We start from the raw sequence: 16,417 nt of genomic DNA on the forward strand, positions 1-16,417 counted from the left end.
AGAAATGCCCATGCCAAATACAAGGCCCCAAAGCCATGACCAACAATAGCTCCAGTTTGGTTCACTAGCCCTTGAATTGACTGAATAAAATAGATCGAAACTGGACCAAGGTCATCAGGGAATTGTGTGTTTAGAGAAACACAAAGCTAATGAAGAAAGTCCTGGGATTGTTCATTCCCTAATGAAATCATCATGGCCTCAAACACTCACCAAGAGGAAGTGGAGAACGCCCAAAGTATCCCTGGGACACTGGGCAGGGAAATATTCTCGGAGGGCAGATTTGAAGGCTGACAGGTGGACTGGCCAAGGAACTCACTCCACTGCCAGTGAAGGAAGGAAGCCCTGTTTTCCTACAAGGGAAATGACATGTATTTTGGACCAGTGACCCCTCAAGATTGCTTCCCATAGTGTCCTTTCACAAACGGAACACTTTAAAATAGATCATTTTTTTCAGGCAAGTTCCAATCAGAAAACAGAATCAGCAGAGATAATATAACACAGGGAACTGGTGAAACTGATGTTGGAGAATAAGGGAAAACTGGGGTAACACAGACGGTAACAGGAAAGTAGGGCCTGTGGAAATGAAGGACACAGTTAGTAGTTAACCTCTAGCAGAGCAGAGGAGTTCCCTGTGGGGCTGGGCTCAGACCTCTGAGGAGGGTCTAGACTCTTCAGGAAGCAGACTTTCTTCTACTTTCTTTCTACCTCTGGAAGCTGAGATATAGACCCCTGAAAAGGGAGCACTATGCATCTGCCCTGGGGGAGAACCTCCATGGAACTGGAATCCAGACCTGTGAGATGGAGGGGAAGGGTCTCTTCTCCCTGGTCCTGTCTTCCTGTCTCCTTCTGACATCCCCTACTGGCAGAAGCCAGAGGACAAAGGAGAAATGTGTTTTGCAGAGTCTTAGCCCCAGTATCACGGAGAAGAGCACAGAATGGTGGACAGGAGGGAGAGGCAGGAGCTTAGTAAGCATCATGTTCCAAGCCTTTGTTCACTCACCCTGACATATGCCCTTCTGAATAGGCCTGAACTTTCAGAGAGGAAGAACATCTTTATACCTTTCTCAGTAAGATTCAACTATCTGTTATACAAGTGAAAACTCTGTTGCCATCTCCCCAGAAAGAAGAGACACAAAGTCCCAACAGTCACTGGTTTCCATCCCTGGGCAACGAACATGGTACCCATCTCTGAGCAATGTTAACTATTCTTATCATCCAGTCACTGTCACACCAGAATGTCTTGCAACACAAACACTAAACTTGAAAATGATCCGACAATATAACAATCCTTGCATGAAATAACAGGAAGGGAAAATAACACATAAGCCACATAACACGGTAAGGAAGGCAGAAAAATAAGCATGGCGGCTACAGTCTTTGGTTCTGCAAGTGCCAGGAAGCCATTTATAATTTATTCCCTCCCCCCCCCCCCTAGTCTGTGTTTTCTTCTCCCTTAGTTCCTCAGCGAATTTAGTTCTTTACCTGCTATGGTGACACAAACCTTTCGCCCTCACGGGCTCTGCCTCCTTTTGGTGTTGCCATTTTCCATTAACGTTTGTTATTGGGTGTGAAAACATGAGAAGGTGCCCAAAGAATCTCCTAGAATCTAGACAGAATCCTTCCTGTCCCCTCGGCACAGAAGCAATCCAATTTCCCCCTGGGTCATCAGAATCAGTCACCCAAGCAAATAGCAAGCTCGTTTTCTGCAGGTGGTTCAGTAGCACGAGGACCCCGACATGACCGGTGGGTACTTTCAAAATGTTGGGGGTAATGAGAGCAAAAACCAGACTCATTCAGGAAATTTTGGAGATTGGTAATTGGGCTACTCCTTGGAGTGGCAGTTTACCAGGGGTAAAAGTTAGGATCCGTGTAAAGAGGTGTGGAAGAGTGGAAGAGAAATGCACGATGCGAAGTGAGAACGAGAGAAGAGCATCACTGGCACCGTTCGTGTACCCCAGACCAAAGCAATGGTTCTCAAAAGATTTGAGATGTTGAAAGCGAGAAGTGCCATTTCTTGCCAAGTAGAGTCCCAATGCCTTGGATAAAATTGGACAGATGATATGGCCCCAAGATTACAGAATCTTCCTATCATATATTCATCATTAAAGCACCCCTTGCCTGAAACTCAACCTCTTAGCTCCCTCGTTAGCTCAGTTGATATATTTAGCCAGGCTGATTTAAAAAGGGCAAGGGGCTGTGGCTGTGTGATGAATATACTGGGCAGGATAGATACACGGGTGTTTTTAGCAGCAGAAAGCAACTTCATTCTTGAAGACAGTGAGAAAACAGTGAAGTGAATCTTAGGTGTAAAAAATCTCAGGCAGTGATTTAAGAATCAGATAACATTAGAATATCAATAATGGGCTGTATTTTTCCTTTCTTGGGAATTATTTTTGTCTTTCATACTTTCAAGCATGCTTCCAAAAGTCAAGCAAAACAAGGAAACTGTTTACTTGAATCTTCCAAGAAGTAAAGAAGGTGAGAGCTTACAGAGGACTTCTCCAGGCTTAGATTTTATTGTTCTGAGAGAAAACAAATCAGAAGCCTTTAGGGATCCTATCTGTGAATATCCTCTTCCTCACTTATCCTGTTTTCTGTCCCAATTATTCAGAGCTCTGTTGTGTCTGATCTTTTTATGAGCATGGATGTGTGCTGAAATTAAAAATCAAATGCATAAATATTGCAGTAAAGGAAAAATAGAAAATCTGAAGTTTCGGTTTTAGATTTAAGGCTGTGTTCTAAATGCTACTTGTCTAAGTAATCCTTTTCCTTTTGATCCTAGGTGTTAAAACAGGAAAGTTCTGCATGAAATTGGCTTCCTGGTGTGAATAGCAAGACTTGAAGTTCAAAGATACTTGTGAAATCCAGACCTTGTTTTATTCATTAATTCCTATAAGCAAGTGCAGCTATTTAGCTAGACAATCAGAGACCTAGCTTGACTGTTCAATGCATAAGCAGAAGCCTGATTGTCCTATCCTGCAGCAAGATTCAGGGAGAAAGTCACCAACTGTAGGGTCAAAAGTTGCAGGTGAGGGGGTGCCTGGGTGGCTCAGTCACTTAAGCCTCCACTTTGGCTCAGGTCACGATCTCACCGTTTGGGAGTTCGGGCCCCAGGTCGGGCTCTGTGCCGACAGCTCAGAGCCTGGAGCCCGCTTCCGATTCTCTGTCTCCCTCTCTCTCTGCCCCTCCCCCACTTGCACACTCTCTCTCAAGAATAAATAAGTACTAAAAAATAGTGCATGTGAAAACACAGGGATTAATGGTAGGTCAGTCATGGAATTGGAGGGACACTGGAAAAAAAAAAACTAGGGTAGGAGACCTTATGGAAAGGCAAAAAAAAAAAAAATAGGAGAGGGATGATTGAGATTCAGACCCTTGTACTGATTGCCTGACAATAGTCCTGCTCTGGAGATGCCCTATTCACCTCTACCAATTAGGTGGTTTGGGAGAAGCGGGGAAGGAAGGGACTGAGCCAAACAGGCAAGCAGTGAAGTATCCTCTTGGCATCTGTCCGTGTGCCATGAGGCCAGTGATAGTCAAAATGGGCAGAGCCCCACCGTTGGCAGGTGCTGTGAAGTCCCTGCCACCTCTCTCGGTAGTGCCCCACCCTTACTCTGGACTTGGTTATACTGCTCCAGACAAAACAGGTACCAGAGCGACCCGTGGACAGGACTGTGGTTGCCACAGGGCTGGCATTCGTTCAACAACGTTTAACGTAAGCCTCAATAATCACGGAGGCATCGTAGAAAAATTGAGAGCAAAGACAAAAACTCTAATAAGAGCCCCAGAGAAAAGTACTGTAGATTCATTCCTGCAGTTGCACCTGCCTCTCCTGTGTAATAATATTTATGGAAATACGTTTCCCCTTGTGGGAAGAAATATACACACACATGTGCACACACAAACACACATCCACATACATCCACACAATCGTTTTTCAAAGGCTGTGACTTACGCCTCGTCAGCTTTCTGAACATCAGTCGTGTTTTGACAAATCAGCAGAATTCCCAAGAACGCAGTAACTGGCCAGGGAGACCGTGATCTCTTTACCACCAAGTCTAAGTGCATGTTTCTCCGGGAAAACGTGTTCATGCCTTACCCTGCAAGAGAACAGAATGTGGCCATATAGTTGCTACTAGGAAATAATTATCCTGTAAGGGAAATGGGTCCCGGTGTCTGATACTTAATCCTCTCTCTGTAACGTGGGTCAAGGGCCCTGGATTCTAAACTTCTTTCTCTGGGGGGGGGGGGGGGAGAGGGATGAGGTGACACCGCGGTTTCTTCTTCTTCCCTAAGACAAACGTACAATTCTTTGCTGGAATGTTTCGAGATGCCTGTTGAACTGGGTCAGCACACCAAACAAAATCTTCTATTGTTTTATTCCACAGAAAACTTGCCTTACCTAACGATTCCACATCTGCTCAAATAAAAAGAACAAAAGGGTAAACTCAGAGCCCTGTCATCCCCCCACACACCCCTGTTTTCTGCATTTAATAAAGGCAGCAGCTAAAATTTAATAGCATTTGGAAAGCCATGAAGCCATGTCCTGGAGTTACGTGGCATATTTTATATTATAGTGGTAGAGTTAGGAAAAGAGTGAGGCTCCAATGGGTCTCTTGCTGCAAAACTTGGTGTCTCCACATAAGACTGATATAGATAGTGACTGATATACAGGATGAAGCCAAAAAGAAGTGTGTGTGTGTGTGTGTGTGTGTGTGTGTGTGCAGGGACAGGTTGGGGAGTTGCAAAGCAAAGTGTCAGTAAATATAATTTTTTATCATGGCAAAATTATTGGTTTAACTGATATTTCACGGAGTTATCTAAAGGCACATATGGTAACCTTCCTAAACATAAGAGGGTTCATTCCTGCAAAAGTGCTTATAGCCAAGCTCTTTCTTGCGTTTCTCAAATGAAGTTATTTTTCGAGCTAAGTTGCTACGTGTACACAGCAGATTTGTTCCCAAATACACCAACCTTATTAACCAACGCCGGACTCAGGCTATTTCCTATGGGAAACACAATTTTTTTTTTTTGGTTTTCAATAAAAATTTGGGCCAAATTAGAAAGTAAATAAATGAATACCTCTCAAGAATCCATGATAACACTTGCTGAGCAGTGGGTCAGGCCAGATTTAATCTAAAATCGTTCTGCTGCGTGTAAAATGATTATGTCATAGCATTTGTCTTTAATTACTCACCTCTTTCCAAAGGCTTGACTCATAATGTGTTTCTCGGTTAACCACAAACACTTGCACTACAAGACTTGTCATATAGATTCACTCACCCCCCTTCCCCACCCCCTCTGTTTTTGCACTTTGCAACATTGTTAAGTCACAGCTCCTGAAAAAGAAATTTTGAGACATTGTCTAAACCATCTCCCCCTTGATACTTTGAAGACTCCCATGCTAAGAAAAATAACCTTGGCTTCTCTTGACTCATGAAGACCAGTAGAGCGGGCTTAATAGTAATGGAAAGAGCAATACCGTATCATCACGATTTTGTACTATATGGTGCTGTTCCCGTGAGAATGTCTATGAGTTCAAGAACATATGAAAAGAATTAAAACAAAGGATTGTAGCTCGTAATTGAGTACAAGTCAATTAAGCAACCACATACATATTTTTCCCTCATCGCTTCACTTCTCACCTCACCTTCCCCTATGAGAAACAGAGTGAATTATAATTTAATTCAGAATAAATTAAATCAGCCCACTTAGCACATATTGTTAATCCTCGAAGTTTTAGCAGAGGTGTTGGATCCCAGTAGTGCTTTTTGCCATCTTTCCAGACTAATCCCGTGTGAAGTTTGGGATTATAGAATTTGGGGGAAATGTGGGAAGTGATGCAATCCTAAAGATATGTTCATCCAGGCCTGGGGTGTGTGTGTGTGTGTGTGTGTGTGTGTGTGTGTTTTCCCCTTGGGTAAAGTAGGAAGCACCTGAATGATGTAATTTGGGCGCTTCAGGCGTTCTGACTCCCAAATCTCCACCCCACTGACCTGAAATCCCTCCTATGCTGGTTTAGTTTGTTTTGTTTTGTTTTGTTTTGTTTTGTTTTGTGTTGGGGAGGAGGGTGGGGTGGAAGTTAGTTAAAATAAAAAGGACTTTGTTAACAACAGAAATAGGCACATGAATTTTTCTTTAGGTAGTGAAAATTCCCCAGTTAAAATGCCAATACTGGCAGGGATTGGCAACACATTAATCCATGCTCCCGGAAGAAGCTAGAGAGATGGCTGGGACCATTTTGGGGGCTGCCTGTTGTCATCCTAGTAGTGGTTACTACTGTAGGGTGTGGTCCCCAACTCCCTTCTGTGATTCTTTTTTTCTTTATCCGTAGACATAGATATAAGTATAGGTACACAGGTATATATATAGAGAGAGAGACAGAGAGACAGAGACAGAGAGAGAGAGAGAGATGTGTATAGATATTGTCAAGACTTTGTAGCTAATCTACCTCTGGTGAAAGATTTTCTATCTAGCTGATGGGCCATCCTTCCACCTGGACCCAGGCCTCCTACATTCTGATTCCAAACTTCGCTAGCCCTCTTTTCTCTTATGCCTGCCATTGTCCTTACCCCCTTTGACTCCATGCTACAAGAATGATTATTTTCTCCTCATCAACACTTTGGTTTCCTTTCTCTCTTGCTTGGTAGTCACCATTTAGAACCTAACTGACATCTCAAAAAATCCTCTTTTATATTTGATAAGAAGGGGCGCCTGGGTAGCTCAGTCGGTTAAGCGTCCGACTTCAGCTCAGGTCACGATCTCACGGTCCGTGAGTTCGAGCCCCGCGTCAGGCTCTGGGCTGATGGCCCGGAGCCTGGAGCCTGCTTCCGATTCTGTGTCTCCCTCTCTCTCTGCCCCTCCCCCGTTCATGCTGTGTCTCTCTCTGTCTCAAAAATAAATAAAAGTTAAAAAAAAATTATATTTGATAAGGAAATAAATGGCGATATAACAAACACACCCTCATAAAATAGAACCAGCTTTAACTTGGGGGTACGATTCCTACACAAACAAGCACATTAAGAAACCTCATTCAGGGGTACCTGGGTAGCTGAGTCAGGTTGAGTGTCGAACTCTTGATTTTGGCTCAGGTCATGATCCCAGAGTACAGGGATCAAGGCCTACATCAGTTCCATACTGAGTATGGAGCCTGATTAAGATTCTCTCTCTCCCTCTGCCCCTCTCCCCTGCTGGAGCAGTCTATAAACAAACAAACAAACAAACAAACAAATAAATAAAAGAGACCTCAATCAAAATTGTACCTGACATGGGCCCCAGTCGTTGACGTCATCATTTACCAGCCCCGGACGTGTTCTGTTGCTTTTAATTGCTTTCTTCCCACCATCCCACGTTTGAGCACCTGTGACTGGCTGGAATTGTGAAAACATGTCTGTGTCCTATGTTTTTAGTCAGCAATGAGCATCTACTCTTCTATCCTTATTTGTAATTGATTTTTTTTCTTTTTTCTAACACATTTATACTATATGCATTTTCCAGTTACCTTAGGTCCTTTTTGGAACAAGGCAGAAGTTATTTGGTAAACTTACTCATGTAATTTTTTTAATCTTCCTGGTTTTGCTCCTTATCTCTTTCTATGGCTCAACATTTCCTTAGCCTTGATTTCTTGATCTGACCATCACGATAACCTATAATTGAAGTAAAAAAAAAAAAAAATCTAGGTACTGGTTCTAATTATACACTTAGCAGCTATAGCACCAGAAAGTTCCTTAACTGAGCTTGCTTTAAAGGAAGACTATCCTTACAACAGGGACAATGTGACAGATAGATAAAAGAGCAAATACGAAAGATCCCCAACATAATACCTGATATATACAATGTGCTCCATAAATGCTCCTTGATTTATAAATTATAAAATAAAATTGTCACCACCCTGACTTGATTTTGTCAAGCATATAGCAATGACAATGGGTGTCTTACATAGTAGGGTTTCTGAGAAACCTCGTCTCTCTGGTTTAAACATTTTCCCTTGGTCCCACATGTGATGTCACTAATCAAATAGGTCTATAACAAATTTTATTTATTTATTTTTTTAAAGAACTTCTTTTTTTTTTTAATGTTTATTTGTTTTTGAGACAGAGAGAGACAGAGCATGAACGGGGGAGGGGCAGAGAGAGAGGGAGACACAGGATCCGAAACAGGCTCCAGGCTCTGAGCTGTCAGCACAGAGCCCGACGCGGGGCTCGAACTCACAGACCGTCGGATCATGACCTGGGCTGAGGTCGGACGTTCAACCGACTGAGCCACCCAGGCGCCCCAATATATAACAAATTTTAGATGCGGACAAATGGTGACTTACTTAAAATCCCTTTCTTCTTGACTTAATGAAGCATTCAAAGCAGCCACCTCTATTTTGGCTTTTTGTTACATATTTTCCCAAGGGCATGACTTGGTTTTCTCTGGAATGTTCAGTCAGCTTTCATTGGTGAAGGCAGCATGCCATCCATTTCCCCCCAGCCAACTCTGATACCGCTTAATGGGAGTGGGAGGAAGACATTGGTGTCCCAGGGAAATTCAATGTCCAGTTTTCTCCCTCTCAGTCAGCTACGATAGCATAAAACAAGCACTTGAGCTTCAACGGTTTTGACTGCCTCAGAAAATCATAGATCCGGGGCGCCTGGGTGGCTCAGTCGGTTAAGCGGCCGCCTTCCGCCCGGGTCATGATCTCGCGGGTCCGTGAGTTCGAGCCCCGCGTGGGGCTCTGGGCTGACAGCTCAGAGCCTGGAGCCTGTTTCAGATTCTGTGTCTCCCTCTCTCTGACCCTCCCCCGTTCATGCTTTGTCTCTCTCTGTCTCAAATAAATAAACATTAAAAAATAAAAAAAGAAAATCATAGATCCTGTGGCATTCAAGTGGGTTAACAGCCTCCCCCAAAGCATTCCAGTAATCTCCTCCTCACCTCCTCTAATTTATTATCATATCTTTTGACCTTCTTTCTTTCTTTATAAAATTCATTAAGTTGCCTATTTGTAGAGCAGAGGCTAGTAGATAACTGTTAAAACTTACTGGAGGCCTTTGCTTGGGAATAGACTTACAGATCTCTCGGGCACAAAATGCCATGAAAGCATGTGGGTTTTGATGTCTTTTGGTTGTGTGAGGAGGAATAATAAAAGGACAAAATCCTAAGAGAAAAATTAAACTTTCCAAAGACAGAACATAGCTGCATTTTAAGTAACCACTTTAAAGACAGGACTGCTGTTTTGGCAAAAGCCAGTAAGCCACACAAAATTAATTTCATGTTTCATTGACATTACTTTCAGGAATTTCATGTTGACATAACCTATAGAGTAAGGGTGAGATAGTGCAGACAATATATCTAATGCTGCTACACCAACACAAAATATTTTAAATCTGAACAGAGACCCAAGGTTGTACAATAATCATGTTCTGTGTAAAAAAAAGAACAAAACTGTGATTTTCACATCAGCTGTCCAAATGCTAATTGCTTCTAGTGCAAAAGTTTAAATCAAACTGTGAACTCTCTGTGGCTCCTGTGTGGAATCTGAGAGACATTTCAACCTATTTATGATTTTGCCTTTCGTGTAGATAGTGACCCTTTTGTATGATTGCCATGTTAAAAAATGTCAATGAATGTGTGACTCCAGGTTGTATGTCAAGTTAATGATAAGGTATCTATGAACACTTACTTCTAAATACATTAAATATAAGAGTTGCCTTTCTACAAAACATTTTTTTTTACATTTTTAACCTGTTTTTATTTATTTTTGAGACAGAGAGAGGCAGAGCATGAGTAGGGGAGGGGCAGGGAGAGAGGGAGACACAGAATCTGAAACAGGCTCCAGGCTCTGTCAGCACAGAGCCCGACTCGGGGCTTGAACTCACAGGGTGTGAGATCATGACCTGAGCTGAAGTCGGATGCTTAACTGACTGAGCCACCCAGGTGCCCCTCTACAAAACATTTTGTAGGTTGTTGATTTGGCCGCTGAGATGTTTGTATGTCCTGTGACAGCTGTCTGACCCGTTCTTTACATTAGTAAATGTCACCATGAATCCCTGATCCAAGTGCTGAGAAAACCATTGAATGACCAAGGCTCTTTCTGGCTCTGAGGCAATAGGCATTGTTTTCATAATGCAGAGTTTCTAATTCCACCTCTTGACTTCCAAAGTCACATATTAATAATTGGCAGCAGTCAGGCCAGAATTGGGGCTATTGTAAAGGCTTCTCAGCTAGTTTCTATCTTCTAAGGCTATGTATTAGCACATTCATTAAAAGAGTTATTTTCATCTGGTTGGCCTGTAATTTGTACCCTTTCAAGTACACCATAAAGGTGGGATTTCATTTAGTCTGGCGGAATCTGGAGACCACTTGGCAATACCAGAATCTCAGTGTTGGCTAGGTGTTTGGATTTCTTGAACTTTATGATTTCCAAATTTCAGAATGACAACCATTGCTTGAAGTCATGGGAAATTTTTTCTCTTGTGATTTAATCTTACCACGTGTAATAGCTAGTTGTTGCCAGAATAATGCTGCAGAATATCCCACCCCAAACAGCATGATTACTCTCACTCACACATCTGTTGATCAGCTGGGGATCAGCTGATCTAAGTAGGCCTCCACTAAGCACTATGCAAATTTCCAGGTTGGATATGGGTCTGCTCCACATGTTTCTCTTCATCTTTCGACTGTGGACTAGCTGGGGCATGTTTATCTCATGGGAATGGCAGAGGCATAAAGAGGGATAAGTGGAGACATACAACGTCTCTAAAGACCGGTTCCCAGAACTGGCAACTCTCACTTCTGCCCATATTCCAGTGGTTAAATCAAGGCAATTGGCTAAAGCCAAAGTCAAAGACTGGGAAAGTACATACTACCTCCAGTGAGAAGAACTACAAAGTCATATGCCAAAAGGGCAGGACACAGCGAGAGGTTATGCACTGGGGACAACCATTCCTTCTTCCGCATTGTCAAATGTCGAGGAAGGCATACAAGTCAGTTGTAGCCATAATTCAAGGAATTGATGATGGAACAGTTGAGAGGTAGAAATCACTCAGAAAGAAGGTCATGCAGCATCTTTCACTTGAATTATACCGTTAGCTTGTTGTCATGCTAAAGTCTCATAGACTCTAAGGGTATTTCACAGTTGAATTCTAATTATGCAAGTTACATAGAATGTTGATGGTTACAGTCAATACTATCTCTAGCCCAAGGTTGACTAATACAAAAAAGGAAAGAGTTTTATAGAGATTTGTAAATATAAAGATTTGTAGATTTTTTAGGGGTAAGATTTTAAGGCAGAAGTGATGTGCCAGTAAGAAAACTGGCAGCTTCTGCTTTCTCTTTCTCAGAGCCCAGCTGCTCATTAAATAGTCAGGATACTTTCTGCTGCTCTAGACACCACCTGAAAGACCATATTGGCCAGGGAGGGGGGTGGAGGTGGGAGATGAGATGAGGGAGAAGCTATATGGAGGATAGTGGAGGAACCTAGCCAACAGCAAGAGCTTAGATCCTAGACCTGTGAACCCAGCTGAGTTGTCTCAGCCAGGTCCCAGGTGTTCAAACTACCCTAGCTAGGTATGAGTATATACATACTCATATATATGAGTATATACATATATATATATATGAGTATATATATATATATATGAGTAAAGAGGCCATCTTGGATAGTACAGCCCCCACAGACATCACATGAAACAGAGAAGAGCCATTCTTGCTGTGCCTCATCTGAATTCCTGATCCGTAGAGTTGCGATAAACAATAAACTTGTTATTGTTTTAATCTGCTATGTTTGGGGGCAGTTTTTTAGCCAGGATAAGATCATTGTAACAGCGACTTTTGTGAGAATTTTTCCAAAAGGTGGAATTCTTGTGGTCTGTATCATTTTGCCATTTTTGGCATTTTTTCCAGAGGACATGACATTTTTATCATGGGGAATGTCAGTGATGATATACGATATTCTTGTTATTTGATGAGTTTGGAGAGAGAGGAAGTAGTCTATTCTTTTCAACTAAGTATTACTTACTTTTGAGTTCTACAATTTACAACCGGATTATCTAAAGGAGAGGGTCAATAAATTAATATATTAGCTGGTTTTCTGTCAGAAGATTAAGCCAGGTCAAAGGATCACTATCTATTGGAAGCTCTAGGGGAGAATCCATGTGGACTGTTGGGCAGAATTCCATGTTTTGTTGCTGTAAAATCAAGATCCAGATTTTCATGTTGGCTGTAAGCTAAAGGCTATTCTTAGCTTCTAGAGGCCATTGAAATTCCTGGGTCCTCTCCTCTCTCTTGCAGCAATGGCAGGTCGTGTCCTTCTTGTACTTCCTGTCTCCCCTTCCACTTCCTGTCTCCCTCTGCTTTTAAGACCTCATATGATTAGACTGCACCCAACTGGATAATCCGGAACATTATCCTTTCCTCAACTGCAAAAAGGTCCTTTTACATCATGGTATATACTCATACCACACTCAGGAGTTATGCAAGACGCGTCCTATGCAGCTATATGTGACAGCTCTTCGAAGCATTTTAGAGCAGAGGGGAGGCAGGTTACGTGTCCGAGGCTCCATTTCCATGTCACCAACGCTCCCAACCAAACTGGCAAGTTACCACTTCACTCACGTTTCAGCGCAGGACTTCTCTTTCCATCCTCTCTCTCTATTAACCCAAGAGGAAGATTTTTCCCTCAGACACAAACGAACAAAAGAGATTTTTAAAGGAAACGTTTATAATGGCAGTATTATTTTTAATCACAGAAAGAAAAATTTTAGGATAGATTATTTTTTTAAGGAAAGGACCTCCGGACATCTGCACAGATCCTTTAGCTCATTCTCAAGCCTAGTTATTCCCCTCTCAGTATCCTAAATGCTTTCTAGTTCCGCTCCCTAAATTATCCCTCAGTGTCCAGCTGAGTCAGCCTTTCTCATGTGTCACCAGCCATTACCTAGCCAGGGGACAGCTACCATCTTGTCCTCCTTCAGTTTATGTTAACATTACTCGTGACTAGTAATTACCTCACAATCTAATTACGAAGCGATGAGTTTGACCATGGGATGATTGATAGGGTGCCATGCTTCTCAACTTTATTGATGTAGTGGGGGAACAGTGTTCAAAGATATCTAATGTAAAAAGCCCATTGTTTTAAAAGCTCAAATGAAGCCTTCCTGTTTGTTAAGTGAGATTCCCCTTCCCCTGCCTTTGTAATCTCTGAATCTCTGTGATGTCCTGAGGCTTCTTTGGGCACAGTTTCGAAAACATTAGTATGGTGGAAAGAACTGTAGAGTGGGAGGGAGAATATGCTTCCCAATTTTTTCTGTCTGTGACTTTGGACAACCCTCTGAGAGTCTCTTCCCATCTAAGTGAGAATAATACCTTTTCCTACCAACCCACAGGACTGTGTGGGCACCAGTCTCATATCCCATGATAATTCTCCCCTTTTCCACCCCCATTTTCTAATGGCTCAGGATTGTTTGTGTCTTCCTAATACCCCACCCATGTTTATGATCTTGAGCCACTGACCGACTTTTCTTCCATATCTAGAATAAATTGTCCTTTCTTCTTTTAGCGAACTTTCGACTCTTCTGGCATAAATGACAGCTCCTCTCTGAAGCATTCAAGCCCAGTCATAATGAAGGGATTGTATGTGTGTGTGTTCTTTCTGATCTGTGTTTGCATAGTAATTTGTAGAAAAACCTATTATACCATGTCTGAATTTCCATTAAATTCAAAGGAATATGGAATTTTATTTTTTATGTCTGATATCTAATATAGTCCTTAGCACAAAATAGGTTCCCAGTAACTGTTTTCTGAATGAATGAATAAAAAACTAAACATATGGAGTATTTGTTATTATTATGCTAGCTGTCTCTATATGAAAACTGTATTTTCTCTCCCTAAATACCTTGCCTTCGGCTCCCAAACCTTTTGTCACGTTAACCTACCAATACTCCACTATACCAAAAGCATTGGTGGTAATGTAGAAGGCACAGAAAAGTTAATAAGAGAAAAGGAGAAATTGTACAATTCATGGTAAACTTTTTGGAATTTCCACCACACTTGTCTGTTCTTCCAAATCCCCTCTTTTTCCTACTCTTCTAAGTGGTTCTGCTCCTGTATCCAAGTCCACATATCACAATATTTCTTTTGTAAATAGAAAACTCTCTTAAGTCAAGTCCAATTTTCTCTGTCAAGTTACCTTTTTACATTTATAAAACACTAATTCACAATAATATTTTTATTAGCTTAGTTCACGCATTTTGTTTCTTTTTCAACTCTGTTGTCAGTTACCACCTATGCCTCTATTTGTGAATCTATACCCTAGAATATTCTGAGTTAGTTCCATTGAAACCATTCCTTTCTGTTCACACTCTTTGGTTCAAGTTACCAGTCCCGTGCACTTGATAACTCCTCAGGGCTATACGTACCGAATTCCTTCTAAGGTAACTATAAAAGTGAAAGATCCAGGGGACATTTCACAAGGACAGCATATCCCATATCTTAGAACATGACTTTTCCCATTTACATATAAGTAACTTTTCTGGGGTATAGCTTTCCTTTTAAAAACCACCAGGATTTAGGGGCGCCTGGGTGGCGCAGTCGGTTAAGCGTCCGACTTCAGCCAGGTCACGATCTCGCAGTCCGTGAGTTCGAGCCCCGCGGCGGGCTCTGGGCTGATGGCTCGGAGCCTGGAGCCTGTTTCCGATTCTGTGTCTCCCTCTCTCTCTGCCCCTCCCCCGTTCATGCTCTGTCTCTCTCTGTCCCAAAAATAAATAAACGTTGAAAAAAAAATTAAAAAAAAAAAACACCAGGATTTAGGGGTGCCTGAGTGGCTCAGTTGATTGAGCATCCGACTTTGGCTCAGGTCATGATCTTGAGGTTCCTGAGGTCGAGCCCAACGTAAGGCTCTGTGCTGACAACTCAGAGCCTGGAGCCTGCTTTGGATTCTGTATCTCTCTCTATCTCTGCCCCTCCCCCCCCCATGCTCGCTCTCTCTCTCTCTCTCTCTCTCTCTCTCCTAAAAAAAAAAAAAATCTAAAAAAACGTAAAAAAAACCCCACCAGGATTTATAAGAAATACAAAGTGTGATATTTAATTGGAAGCAGTAATTTGGGGAATAGAAGAAAAGTTATTTGTATAATAGTTCAGTTGAATTTTTTTTTGGTATCAAATTACAAATTGATTGTTTCCTTGTTATGCTTTGAAGTGAACTAAGGCATTTAGATATTTGTTCTGCAGTGTAGAATTTTAGAATAAACTGCACTAAGAACTGAAAACTTCACTTTCCTCTGGACTGAGAACCCCCCCTCCACCATGCCAAAATCATTCATTCTTTTGTCAGTTACATATTTACTCATCCACTTCTCCTTTTATCACTAAATATCCATCGAACATTTCGATGTGCCCAGAGATGTGCTACCACTGGGTATACAATAGCCAATGAACAGGTGTCTTTCTTTTTTTATTATTATTAATTTTACTTTTTTAATTTACATCCAAATGAGTCAGCATATAGTACAAATGATTTCAGGCGTAGATTCCTTAATGTCCCTTACCCATTTAGCCCATCGCCCCTCCCACAATCCCTCCAGTAACCCTCAGTTTGTTCTCCATATTTATGAGTCTCTTATGTTTTGTCCCCCTCCCTGTTTTCATATGATTTTTGTTTCCCTTCCTTATGTTCATCTGTTCTGTGTCTTAAAGTCCTCATATGAGTGAAGTCGTATGATACCTGTCTTTCTGACTAATTTCGCTCAGCATAATACCCTCTAGTTCCATCCACATCCTTGACTTAACCACATCTGCAAAGCTCCCTTTATCATATAGGGTAACATAGTCAGAGGTTCTGGGGGTTAGGACGTGAACCTCTTTGGGAGTCCGTTACTCTGTCTACCACAAAGATGGCCAGAAATGATGTTACATTATTCAGGGAGTAAAAATACCTGAAGAAAGCTTGTGGTAAGATGGTGATATAGAAACTATCAACATGATGTAGAATATTCTCTGACTCATAAAATATTCCTCCTGAATGCTTTTGTTTCTTGTATTTATTTGATTAGTGTAGGGACATATGAGGGATTTTCCATGGAGTGGGTCATAAGCACTTGTGGCTCTCACACTGACTAGCTGTGTGACTGGTGCACCTTCATCTAGGCAATATTTTCACCTACGCACACTGCAAAGGCTGTTCCAGCTCTGTTCTATATGTGTGGACTGCGGCCAATCAAAATCATGAAAAGTGACAGGGCACCTGGGTGACTCAGTTGATTAAGCATTTGACTTCAGCTCAGGTTATGATCTCATGGTTTATGGGTTCAAGCCCTGCACTGGGCTCTGCACTGACAGTGTGGAGCCTGCTTGGGATTCTCTCTCTGCCTCTCCTCAACTCACACTTTCTCTCTCTCTCAAAAATAAATAAACTTAAAAAAAAAGATCATGAAAAGTG

This window comes from Prionailurus bengalensis, chromosome E4, assembly GCF_016509475.1.
Source record: "Prionailurus bengalensis isolate Pbe53 chromosome E4, Fcat_Pben_1.1_paternal_pri, whole genome shotgun sequence".
NCBI classification, from domain to species: Eukaryota; Metazoa; Chordata; class Mammalia; order Carnivora; family Felidae; genus Prionailurus; species Prionailurus bengalensis.